The 11,361-nt window shown below is 40.6% G+C and overlaps 1 long non-coding RNA gene across 1 annotated transcript; it reads right to left on the bottom strand.

The window, feature by feature from the left end:
* Positions 1-2,175: 2,175 nt before the first annotated feature.
* Positions 2,176-2,870, bottom strand: LOC311260700. Its single transcript, XR_014623047.1, has 2 exons — positions 2,669-2,870; positions 2,176-2,249 (listed from the first exon to the last, which is right to left on the bottom strand). It is a non-coding gene; the product is annotated as an uncharacterized lncRNA (long non-coding RNA).
* Positions 2,871-11,361: the final 8,491 nt, after the last annotated feature.

The following is an 11,361-nucleotide window of genomic DNA, read 5'->3' as shown; positions in this document are numbered from 1 at the left end:
AGTACTGAGGTGATTTTTGGAGTTTCCTGGTAGACAGATACTGGTGGCTTTTTTGCTTAATTAATGCCAGCTGGTGCTAAACATAGTTAACTGCTGTTAGCTTGGTAAGTGGTCCGTGCTGACTCAGCCCAGGGTTATTCGGAGCCAAACCTGGCAAGAAAACCACCTTGGTACTTTATTTTCATCATTAAACTGCTCTCTGTCTACTTGGAGGCTGTGGCTGTTCTGTCCCAGTCCGTCCGTGTTACCTGGTCTGCTCAGTCATCCTGCCGGGTCCACGCTCTTCACATATATTTTATATAATTTACTTGTATTAGACTTTCTGTCAATTAAATTTGTAAACTGTGATTTTGTTGTTCTGTTCTGTACATGCAACATCTATTGCATGTCTGTCCGTCCAGTAAGAGGGATCCCTCCTCTGTGGCTCTTCCTGAGGTTTCTATCATCTCTTTGTACTTGCTTTTGCGCATAATACGTACTGTATGTAATATGTCAAAGTATGGTCACACATAACCCCAAGGACAGCCAGTCCTCATTAGGAAGATGACCATAGGTTGAAAATGAAAGTGGCTTATTACTACCCATATTTACATTTGTTGTTGGGTGGCAACCTCTAGCATCTCTAGTAGTTATTACAGCTTCACAGGAGAAAGTGAGGAGAAGCAGCATAAAAAATTTGGTTGGAAATGGATGGTCAGGTTAAGCACAAGACTTTCATTCAGGAGACCAGTGTGCAGTGTTAAACCTAAACCTAACCAAAATGCTACTGTAAGATGAAGGACCAGTACGTGTTGCTGTTGCTACAATGGTCATTTTGTTTTGGTAACTGTGGTATATGTTATTGTGGGAGACGCTGACAATCGATTCATACCTACAGTGCCTCTAAAAAGTATTCACCCCCTTAAATGTTTTCATCTTTTATTGCTTTAATAAATGGAATCATGGTCAATATACAAAACGAAAAAATTACAAAAAAAACAACTGCTCAAGCTCTGTCAGGTTGCACAGGGATCGGGTGTGAACAGCCCTTTTTAAGTCCAGCCACAAATTCTCTATTGGATTGAGGTCTGGGACTCGTCCACTCCAAAAATTGAGCTTGTTGTCTTTAAACTATTTCTGTGTAGCTTTCCCTGTACGCTTCAGGTCATTGTCTTGCTGGAAAATAAATCTTCTGCCAAGTCATAGTTCTCTTGCAGACTGAATCAGGTTGCTGCATTCATTTTACTCTCAACCTTTACAAGCTATCCCGGGCCTGCTGCTGAGAAACATCCCTACAGCATGATGCTGCTACCACCATGCTTCACAGTGGGGATGGTGTGTTTGTGGTGATTTGCAGTTTGTGTTTGCCAAACATAGCTTTTAGTCTGATGGCCAAAAAGCTCCATTTTGGTCTCATCAGACCAAAGAGCCTTCTTTCGGTTGACCTTGGAGTCTCCCACATGCCTTTTGCGAATTGTAGTGGACATTTAATGAGCTTTCTTCAACAGTGGCTTTCTCTTTGCCACTCTCTCATCTCAGCTGCTGAAGCTTTTAACTCCTTCAGAGTAGTCATAGGTGTCTTGGTGGCCTCCCTCACTGGTCTCCTTCTTGCACTGTTACTCAATTTGTGAGGACGGCCTGCTCTAGGCAGATTTACACGTGCCATATTCCTTCCATTTCTTAATGATGGATTTAATTGAACTCCGGGGGATGTTCAGTTACTTGGAACTGTTTTTGTATCCATCCCCTTACTTATACTTTTCAATAACCTTTTCACAGAGTTGCTTGGAATGTTATTGTGCCTCTATGGTGTAATTGTAGCCAGGAATACTGATTAACCAGTGACTGGACTTTCAGACACAGGTGTCCTTATACTACAATCACTTGAGACACATTCACTGCACTCAGGTGATCTCCATTTCACTTATTGTGAGACTACTAGCACCAATTGACTTGACCTCTGTTGAATTAGGTCAGTCACCTCAAAGGTGGTGAATACTTGTGCAATCACTTATTTTACATAACATTATTTGACATTACTTTGTAGAAATCTCTTTTCACTCTTACATTAAAGAGTTTTTTTTGTTGTGTATATTTTTTGTATATTGACCATTGTAGTATATCTTGTATTTGGATGCTGGCGTACACAGTCTGGCCTTAGTTTTCGGTTAGAAAAACTGCAGCTACTACGGAGGGTTCAGTTATAATCCTTCTTTATTGATTCCCAAATGAACAGCGTAGGCCTACAGGATGTGCGTTGTTGTGGTTTCCTTGAAATGTAAAATAAACAACAATAAATATATATTAGTATGATATACAATTAAAGTGATATGACTATGAAATAAACAGACAAATACTCAATGAATGCAGTGATCACAATCGATGTCAAACAATATTCTCAAATGGCCGCACGGGGGCGCCTCAGACCACATCATTACAATCCAACACACAACTGTAATAAATGTAAATATAGTAATATGGAAAACACGTCCGCCGCACCGAACTCTCAACCAGAACAACACTACATGTTTAGACCACGTAGGCTATATGAAAGAAGACAAACATTAAACAGCCCGTGGCATATTAACTCTCATAAATGATACACAACATGGCGGCCGGTCCGGATCCACACCACGTACGTTAGAACATCATGGGCAGCATAAACCTCAAACAACCGATGCAAACTTACTTTGTACTCACGCACAACATACACAGGTTGACTACGTGGACAGCCACGATCCGGTTCGGCTCAACAGTGTCACACCAGCAGCGGATGTGCGCAGCACTCAACAGGCAACTCAGCTGCTGTTGGGGCTGTTCTGTCGATTCATCGGGGCTACTCGGGTCCTTCCGGTGACGCTCGGCGCTTCCCGTACACAGCAGAGCGGGGAAGTTTGCACAACCATTATTCCATTTATTAAAGCAATAAAAGGGGAAAACAATTAAGGGGGTGAATCATTTTTATAGGCACTGTATTCAGATATGAGGACGGATTACACAATTGACCCTAGTGGTGCAATTCTATCAGACAATGCAATCTAGCCTGATGCAAAAAAAAACCAAAACAAATAACTGTAACAATTCAAATTAATAGGCATTTTCCATTACAGGAGCTTAACAACATGTAACTAAAAGTGGAAATGGACCACTTCCACCCCCCTCTGTTGCAAAGACAACTGGATTGTTTTAATTTTCCTCAGAGTTGCAACTACTAACAACACAGGACATAAGTTGAGGTAATAAAAAGCTACAGGTTGCTAAGTTCCTGTAGGGAAGACTGTGAATTGGCCTTTTAATGTACCCTATGGACCCCAGGAAGATTAGTGGTCGCCAAGGCGGCAGCTAATGGGGATCCATCTAATAAACAAATAAACAAAATAAACAAATGAAAGGTATACCTACAGTATAAAGAGCCAGTATTGGTGAGTCCTGGCAACCTGTCCTGGTTGCACCTCGCCTCTCATCTGGTACATTCTGGGATAGGCTCAAGCCCACTCTTGACCCTGAACAGGGTTAGCAGATTAGAAAATATATGGATGGTATCCATAGCAACAACATTTGATTGCCAAAAATCAAAATGAATGCAAACAGATGGCTGCCTGGGATGAAGGAGAAACGTGAAAATCAATGACAGCAAAATGGGCTGCAGTAATGTAAAATATACAAAACATGCAACATACAAAAGCACAAGTGGTCCTTGGAGCTAACATTTTGATGAGTGTCATTCAGTGTTGGTGAGAGTCTACTTATTGCCACTGTTTACCTCTACAATCACAGCTCTGGCATATGTTGTCATGACATTTCTATGCGAATGTCACATCATTTTGCTGTGTTTGTGAATCAGCAGCTATCTAGCCTCTTGTTGCCTCTGAATGTAATTTGCCTTGAATTCTCACAGTGATTGTCAGATTTCTCATGAGGATGACACATCTGCATTTGCGCAGTACTTATAAGATCGCTTGCATTGTTGCCACTGTTACTATGATTTACAGCAGACGATGTTACACAGTAGTAACAAACTCAAACATAAAAAACCCAAACATCCCACCAACTGCTTTATGTGGAGAAGATAATGTAATGATTGAAGTCAGACAGTTTTAGGACATAACTTCTGTTTCTTCCTTCCAGCTCAGATGTGAGAACACAGTATGTTCGTCATTCTCTCCTGGACTGCCTGTATTCAGTTCTGCAGTCTATTGTGTGTGTGGCCTTGTTTCATCTTTCTGTGAAACTGTGACCAATGTCTTATCGTGACTGCATAGGTGTGTTTGTGAGTGTGTCAGATGGGTGTACAGCATGTTAATACAGCTAAGGACAAATTTTATAAAGAAGTGAAAGCATAATGTACTTAAAGTGTATGTACTGTGAAGTCTACCTGTGCTTCACGTCATTTGACTGAAATCAACTTATTTAGCCAAACAGATCATGTCTAATCCTTCCACATCTGTCAGGTCCTATGTGCTGCTACATTACAGAGGCTGTGGGTCCCATCCCAATTTCAGACAACACAAGATCAGCCCAATGATGGCCGAGTGATGAAAACAATTATCCTGAATAGAGTTTCTTCATGGAAGCTAACGGACGCAGCATCTGGACACCTCATGATGTGGCAGACAGACAAAATGGTGATGTGAACAATAGAGCACAGAGCTCTCTTCAACTGTTAACATGGAGAAGAGAAAGTGGAATTTCAGTGAACCTATAACTATCTATCACTCTCAGGCTGTGGCATCACCCTCTGCACACAGATGTGATGTGAATGGGTTCCAGAATACATATCGTCTATGCTGTCCTGAAATGTCGTGATACAAGTCCTGAAAGATAGCATGTTATGATTGGTTAGGGTCCAACATGCAGCCTGCAATGTCTCTCCAAATATTGTGTCGAAATGTTGCCTAATGTGTAGGTATTACACTACCACACAGGCAATGACTTCAGCTGAAGCTATGGTGAGAAGGAGCTTTAAAGTATCAAAAGTAAAAAAAAAAAAAAACTAAATGTTTTAGAATGTTATACATATTTTATTATTGGATTGTTATTTATGCAGTAGTATGTAAGCAGCATTTTATTCAATGGAGGTCATTTTAATTGCTGTACATAATGTTTGGAGGTTTAACTTATAAAATTGCATCATACTTAGGCAGTGGATAATCATTACTGTTAATCTGCCAAGCACCCAATTTCTAGAGCCCAACTGGTATATTGGTTGGCCGATATTATTGACCATATTGGCCTATCACAGATACATCAGTATTAGCATGTTGTCTGCCAACACCTCTGAAGCCATTTTTGTTACCTTACATAATGCAACAAAAATGCTAAGGTCATTATAATTATTAAATTTTACTGTTTCAATGCACTGATGTCATTTAGGACGATAAGGTTAATAGTTGAACTGCAAAATGTCCTGGGGCCTCATGTACTAAGACTTGCGTGGATTTCCTACTGAAACATGGCGTACGCTAGAATCCAGAAACTGTCGTACGCACAAAAAAAATCGGATGTATCAAAGTGTGCGTACGCGTCGATCCAAGCACTTTTCCTTTGTACATCCCAATCAACGTGGAATTGAGCGCACATGTAGACGTAAGAAACTCCTCCCTGTCCACGCCCTCATTTAAATATGCAAATCAATTTAAATAGGCGGGGATTCCCCTCTCTGCACCATCAGATTTACACCATGAGTAAAGGGAAGAAGCGCAACTTCACCGAGTCTGAGCTCGAAACGCTATTAAAAAAAGTCGAGATGCGAAGATCTGTATTATTTGGTCGCCTCTCGCCAGGGATAAATACCAAAAAAGAAAGAAAAAAAAAAAAGAAATGTGAGTGGGAGCGTGTGTGTGAGGCAATGAACGCTGTGGGGTCGGAGCAGCGCACACTCACTGAAATTAAAAATAAAAAATGGTCCGACGTGGCGGTGGAGGTGAAGCGGAGGATTTCTGCCCAATAGCATGTGAAATAGATTTCGTTTCCTTTGTTCATGCACCGCTTGATTGAATCACTATTACTTTTTTCAAAAGGAATAATATATATTTATATATTTATTTTATAATATAAGTGCCACCGTTAGTGGGAAACAAACAGAAGGACAAAACAACTTCATTACAAGGATTGACGAGACGGATCACACTTATATTAATGACTGCAGAAGTGCGTCGTGGCTACTGCAGTGTGACATTTCCAACTTTACGCACACGTTTAATGACACAAATACTGAACACAAGGAGACAATAAAGGGCTTGTTAGATAGCTCTGCCGCTCTATTTTCACCAGGGAAAAACAAATGCACATATTTGAATGCACGTGCCCAAAGGCATTGTGCTGGTTTACATTCGGGGCGCAATTAAACGGATTTAGTCACTGAGAAGCCACCCATCGCGCACCGTGCCAGCCTCCAGCCTGTTACCAACCATGCTATTGGTAAGAATGAACGAGTCATGTTGAACCAGGCCACCTTGCCACGATGTTGGTGAGCTGCATTTGCGCATCACATATTTGAACATTAATTGAATGAAAATGTTTCCTGTTGACAAAAACAAATTATTCCTTTGATGGCGCTTTTACAGCAACATGTGTGCAGGGAAACCGGCTTTTGCTGCACATTGCGCTTTAATGTTGGCCTGTTCAACAGCATTGTATGGGAATTTGATGTACCGGGATGACATTCTTATGATCCCACACCTGTGTGGGCACGGACAACCCCTGGCTCCTGGCTGTGTTTCGTTCTAGGGCTGGCCGCAGCTCTGCGCACAGCTCCAGTAACACTGGCCTCGGCAACCTAAAACGACTCATGAGCCAGTTGTCGTCATTTGCCAACAGATCTTCCCGTTCTCTAAACACCCTCTCATGTCTGATATTACCATTTGCGATGTCTTCTAACAAGGCCAAGGCTGCCATTGTTAATGGCATTATTTCATCACTTTGCGCATGCTTTTGTCATTTATGATCCATATGATTGAAAACGCGTGTGTTAATTGTCCGTCTCTCTGATGTAATGTGCACACTCTGAGGACAAATTGTTTAGACATAATTAACAGTTTCACAGCATCACCTCAGAGTGTCGCCAAAGGAACAATAGCTGTAGAAACGTGCGTACGCCAGCCATGAAGCTGCCGTGGGGCACCGCACATTTCCACGGTCATTTCACTTTTGATACATCTGGGCCCAGTATTTCAAAAGTGATCTGACAGGATTATCCTGGTCGGATTGGATTAAATCTAGATCTGATCTGAAAACTGGGTATTTCAACACAGATCCAGAAAATCCTGATCCTGAAGATCAGGATCCAGCTCTGGTAATCCAATCCTCCCTTGAACCCAGATAAAAGGCTGGATTTGGGTATTTCAAAACACAAGGCAGATATCTGGATCAACTTGATACCAAAATTTCAGGATCACTTGAATCCCACCTCAGAGGTGGATTTGACTTGGATTGACAAAGTTTCAGCTCCACTTCTCCCAGATATTGTTACTCAAGATGTTCATTACACTTAATCTAAGTGTCAGTGTTGTACTTTTAACAAATAATTAAAGTAATTGTAAGAAATTTAAAACATAGTAAAATATTTTAATTTCATTTAAATCACTGACCAAGGTATATACTATGAAAGCAATGCTATTACAATTTTGAGCAGTTTCAAGCACTTTATTCAAACTCCAATTACTTGAAAACCTTAAATGTATCAATGCAATTAAAGCATTTCCAAGGATTTCCAGCACTCGCCCTGTTGTAGCCGAGTGTCCATGGCTGTGAGTGGACTCTGAAAGTAGAAGGTGTGTGAGTATCTTAATCCACAATCCCACATTGTGTTTATGTACACAACAACATGATATCATCACCAGCATTACTGTAGCACTCTGACACTTCTGAGCAAACCGTGTAGTTAATACTCATACTGTGTAGCGTCATGTTTTCTAAGTACTGCAGCAGGTCTGTGCACATGGAGCCTATTTATAAGTCTGCTGTGTTGCCAATGACGTCACGCTAACGACAGCCCGCTAGCTGCTTAACACACAAGTCAATGGAGCCGGGCTAGCTCCTGCTAGCTCCCGTTAGCACGGCCGCGGCTCAATTAGAGATCGCTACGGCCTGGTTTTAATAAGGTGACGATTCAAATAGTTGGCTTGCATGATATGTTGGTTGGCGTCCGTATGGTCTTTTAACCGCTGCACATTAGACGACGGTAAACTCAGACTTTTGACGTGAAAGTCGCGCTCTCAGCTGCTCCTTTTGCGGAGTAGTCCGCCATGTTTTCAGATCGCGGAGGCGGAGACTTGAGATCTGGAAATCCGTATCCGGCCAGGTCGGGATCACGGTGATCCACCCTGCCAGTGTTTTGAAATACTCAGATAAAGTCAGCAGGATCACCGTGATCCATGACTGAGAAAAGGAGGATTTCATTATCCGGATTACTCTGATCCAGATTACAAGTTTTGAAATACTGGGCCCTGAACGTTGGCGTGGAAAATGACGTACGCCACTTTTTTGTGTGTACGCAACATTGATACATGAGGCCCCTGGTCTCATTACATGTGTTTGATAACCACATCTTAGGAATCGTTGCAAAAAATGTGAGCCTATCGGCTGATACACATCATTATCAGTATCCTTTTCTCCTTAATATCGGCATCAACATACGCCCCAAAAATATCAGTATCGATTGGGCGCTACTTATGTCTTGTCTGCATGCTTTAATTCTTCAGTCTTTAATTTTCAATTTTTGTCATTATATTGGACAATAAAGTTTATACTGAACTGTAACATATCCTGCCTCTATTGTGTACATATCTTAGTCATGAGTGTTTGATAACCACATTTGGGTGATTATAAAAAATGTGTTTCACTATATATTTTGTGTATATAACTATATAGGCTAATCTATCAATTTCATTTTTGTTACTCCTTAATATCGGTATTGTCCCCAAAATCTCCAGTGTCTTTTGGGCTCTACCAATAACTATACTATGGTGGAGAAAAAGTAAAATATTTCCTTCTGAAATGTAGTGGAGTGTACTTATTTTCCACCACTGGAGCTTGGAAAGTGCTAATTTATAACAGAAAGTCTGTTTTATGTGCGCTTGGGGTTTGAAGACATTGGTATTTATCAGACAGGGACTGTTTGACAATAGGATAATGTTCATTGCATTATGGGAATTTTAGGAATTAAGCATTTTTGGAGCTTGGCCAATACTAGCAGCTAAAAATACCTCAGCCAGAGTACTCTTCAGATCACTTCATTTGGGTAGACTGTAATGTCTGTGTGAGGAACAGGGCCGTTTTAACCTTAACAGCCTTTTCTGCAGGTTGACATTCAACCCCCATCTGTGCTTCAGGCCTGGCCTTCAACCAACACAGACAGAATAGCTAATGAGACAGGCAGCAGAGAAAATGTCATTCCATAACATTTCATCATTCCACATGCCATAGTAAAGACTTCCAAGTAGATACTGAGATATCATGATGAGGATGACAATCAAAATGGTGCTTTATATGTATGTAAATGTATGTGTATAAGTAGAGCTACTTATAGATTTAGTCGTGGGAAGGCTGTATGCATCAACCCATTTGGTCACAGGTAGAATATGTTGTAAATTCATCACACACAGAGTTCCAAACATGACTTTTCAAATGATGTCTACTTATTATTATAGATATAACAGATCATTTTTTTCATTTCTTAAACATTCACACAAAAACAACCACTGAGAAATCCTGTTTCATGGCATAAATACCTTAAATGTAGTATGATACAGAAGATAAACTGTAACAAATAACACATCATAGTTTTGAATGATTTGTATTGTCCCCACTTGACTGTCATTATCAAATAACATGTCTTAAGAATGTAGGGAATATTGGCAAAAATGTATGCTCACATACTGCAGCTACAAACTGTAACAAATTATTTTTAAAAGCACAATTATAACTTGTAGTGTAGAAACAAGTCCTAATTTATACACAACAAGTTAATGTTGGCACAAACTGACCTGAATGTGTCTCATTCTTTAAAGCTGTTCAAAGTGCAGGTCCACTCCAGTTGATAGGTCTTGGTCAATGTACAGGCTGAGCAGACATCCATGCAGAGGTGTGACTGATAAGAGGATGGAGTGAAGACTAATACACATCAGATAAGGCAACCTATGACAGCTGAGAAGCAGGAAGCGCACAGCCAATGATAGCACATCCTATTGTGAGCAGCCACAGCGCAGACATTGGTCTTTGGTAAAGTATTTGTGCAGGTAACACTCAAATTCAGCCTGTTGGTGTGTGGACCGACAATAGTGCCGCCAACGTTACCAGAAAGTTCAAGGCTGTGGACAGATTTTCTTTTGGTGGAGATTGCGCAATACATTTTTACCAAATTGAGAAGTTGAATCTAGACATATAGCAATAGTCTTTTAAAGGGCATATCCAACCAGATGTCCTTCTACATGGTGTGAAAACCCTAACCCTAAAAACTGATGACTGTCTGTCCTATAAGAGTGAGTAAGATGCTCAAATTTACTCTTCTGGTGTATTATTCTTTACCTCATACTCATTCATCTATTACAAGTAGTGATTTCCTGTTTGCTGTTTCAATAGACAATGGGGTTTTAAAGGTCCAGTGTGCAGGATTGGTGGCATCTAGCGGTATGGTCGCAGATTGCAATAAACTAAACACCCCTCGTCTCTCCATTTCCTATGGTTGCCATCAAGAACACGAAATGTCCTCCCTAGGGCCAGCGTTTGGATTGTCCTTTCTGGGCTACTGTAGAAAAATGGTGGACTTAGTGGAAAAGGACATTGCTCTCTCTGTAAACACAAATGGCTCAAACAACAACACAGCTATTCTTAGTTTTGGGCGATTATACACAAATTAAAACATTGTCCTAAATATCATATTTCATTTATGCCCCAGACCTACATTATAGGTCTATTCACATCACACTCAGCTCTGGAGTGAAGGCCCCAGTTTGCCACAAACACTGATGTGTGCAACATGCTGTTCCAACACATCTATATGTGCTTTCAAACAGTGAAGGCTGTTTATGATGTTCAAATGTAAAACTTGCTCTATTAATCATGTCATATTGCTACTTATTTCCTCTATTTTAAGCTACATTCTGCTTTATTTAGTTGCATAAGGAGATTAGTGGGTGGATAGCAGAAGCAGTCTGTGAAAAACAGTCTACCAGTTGACAGTTTAAAAACAAATTATCAAAATCAATACAGCAGAACCAGAGATATCACTTTTATTATTTCACGCATTCTTCCTTTTCAAAACCTGCATTACCCACAACGCAATTCAGGAACTGATTGACATCACTGGAGGCAATTTACAAGATCAAATACACCTCCATCTGGAGCCACAAAAGGCTGGAAATAGGCGTGAAATAAAAAAGG

The sequence above is a fragment of the Pagrus pagrus genome (genome assembly GCF_965226575.1).
Source record: "Pagrus pagrus genome assembly, chromosome: 8".
Lineage (NCBI taxonomy): Eukaryota > Metazoa > Chordata > Actinopteri > Spariformes > Sparidae > Pagrus > Pagrus pagrus.
This window is presented reverse-complemented; position numbering and strand designations above follow the sequence as displayed.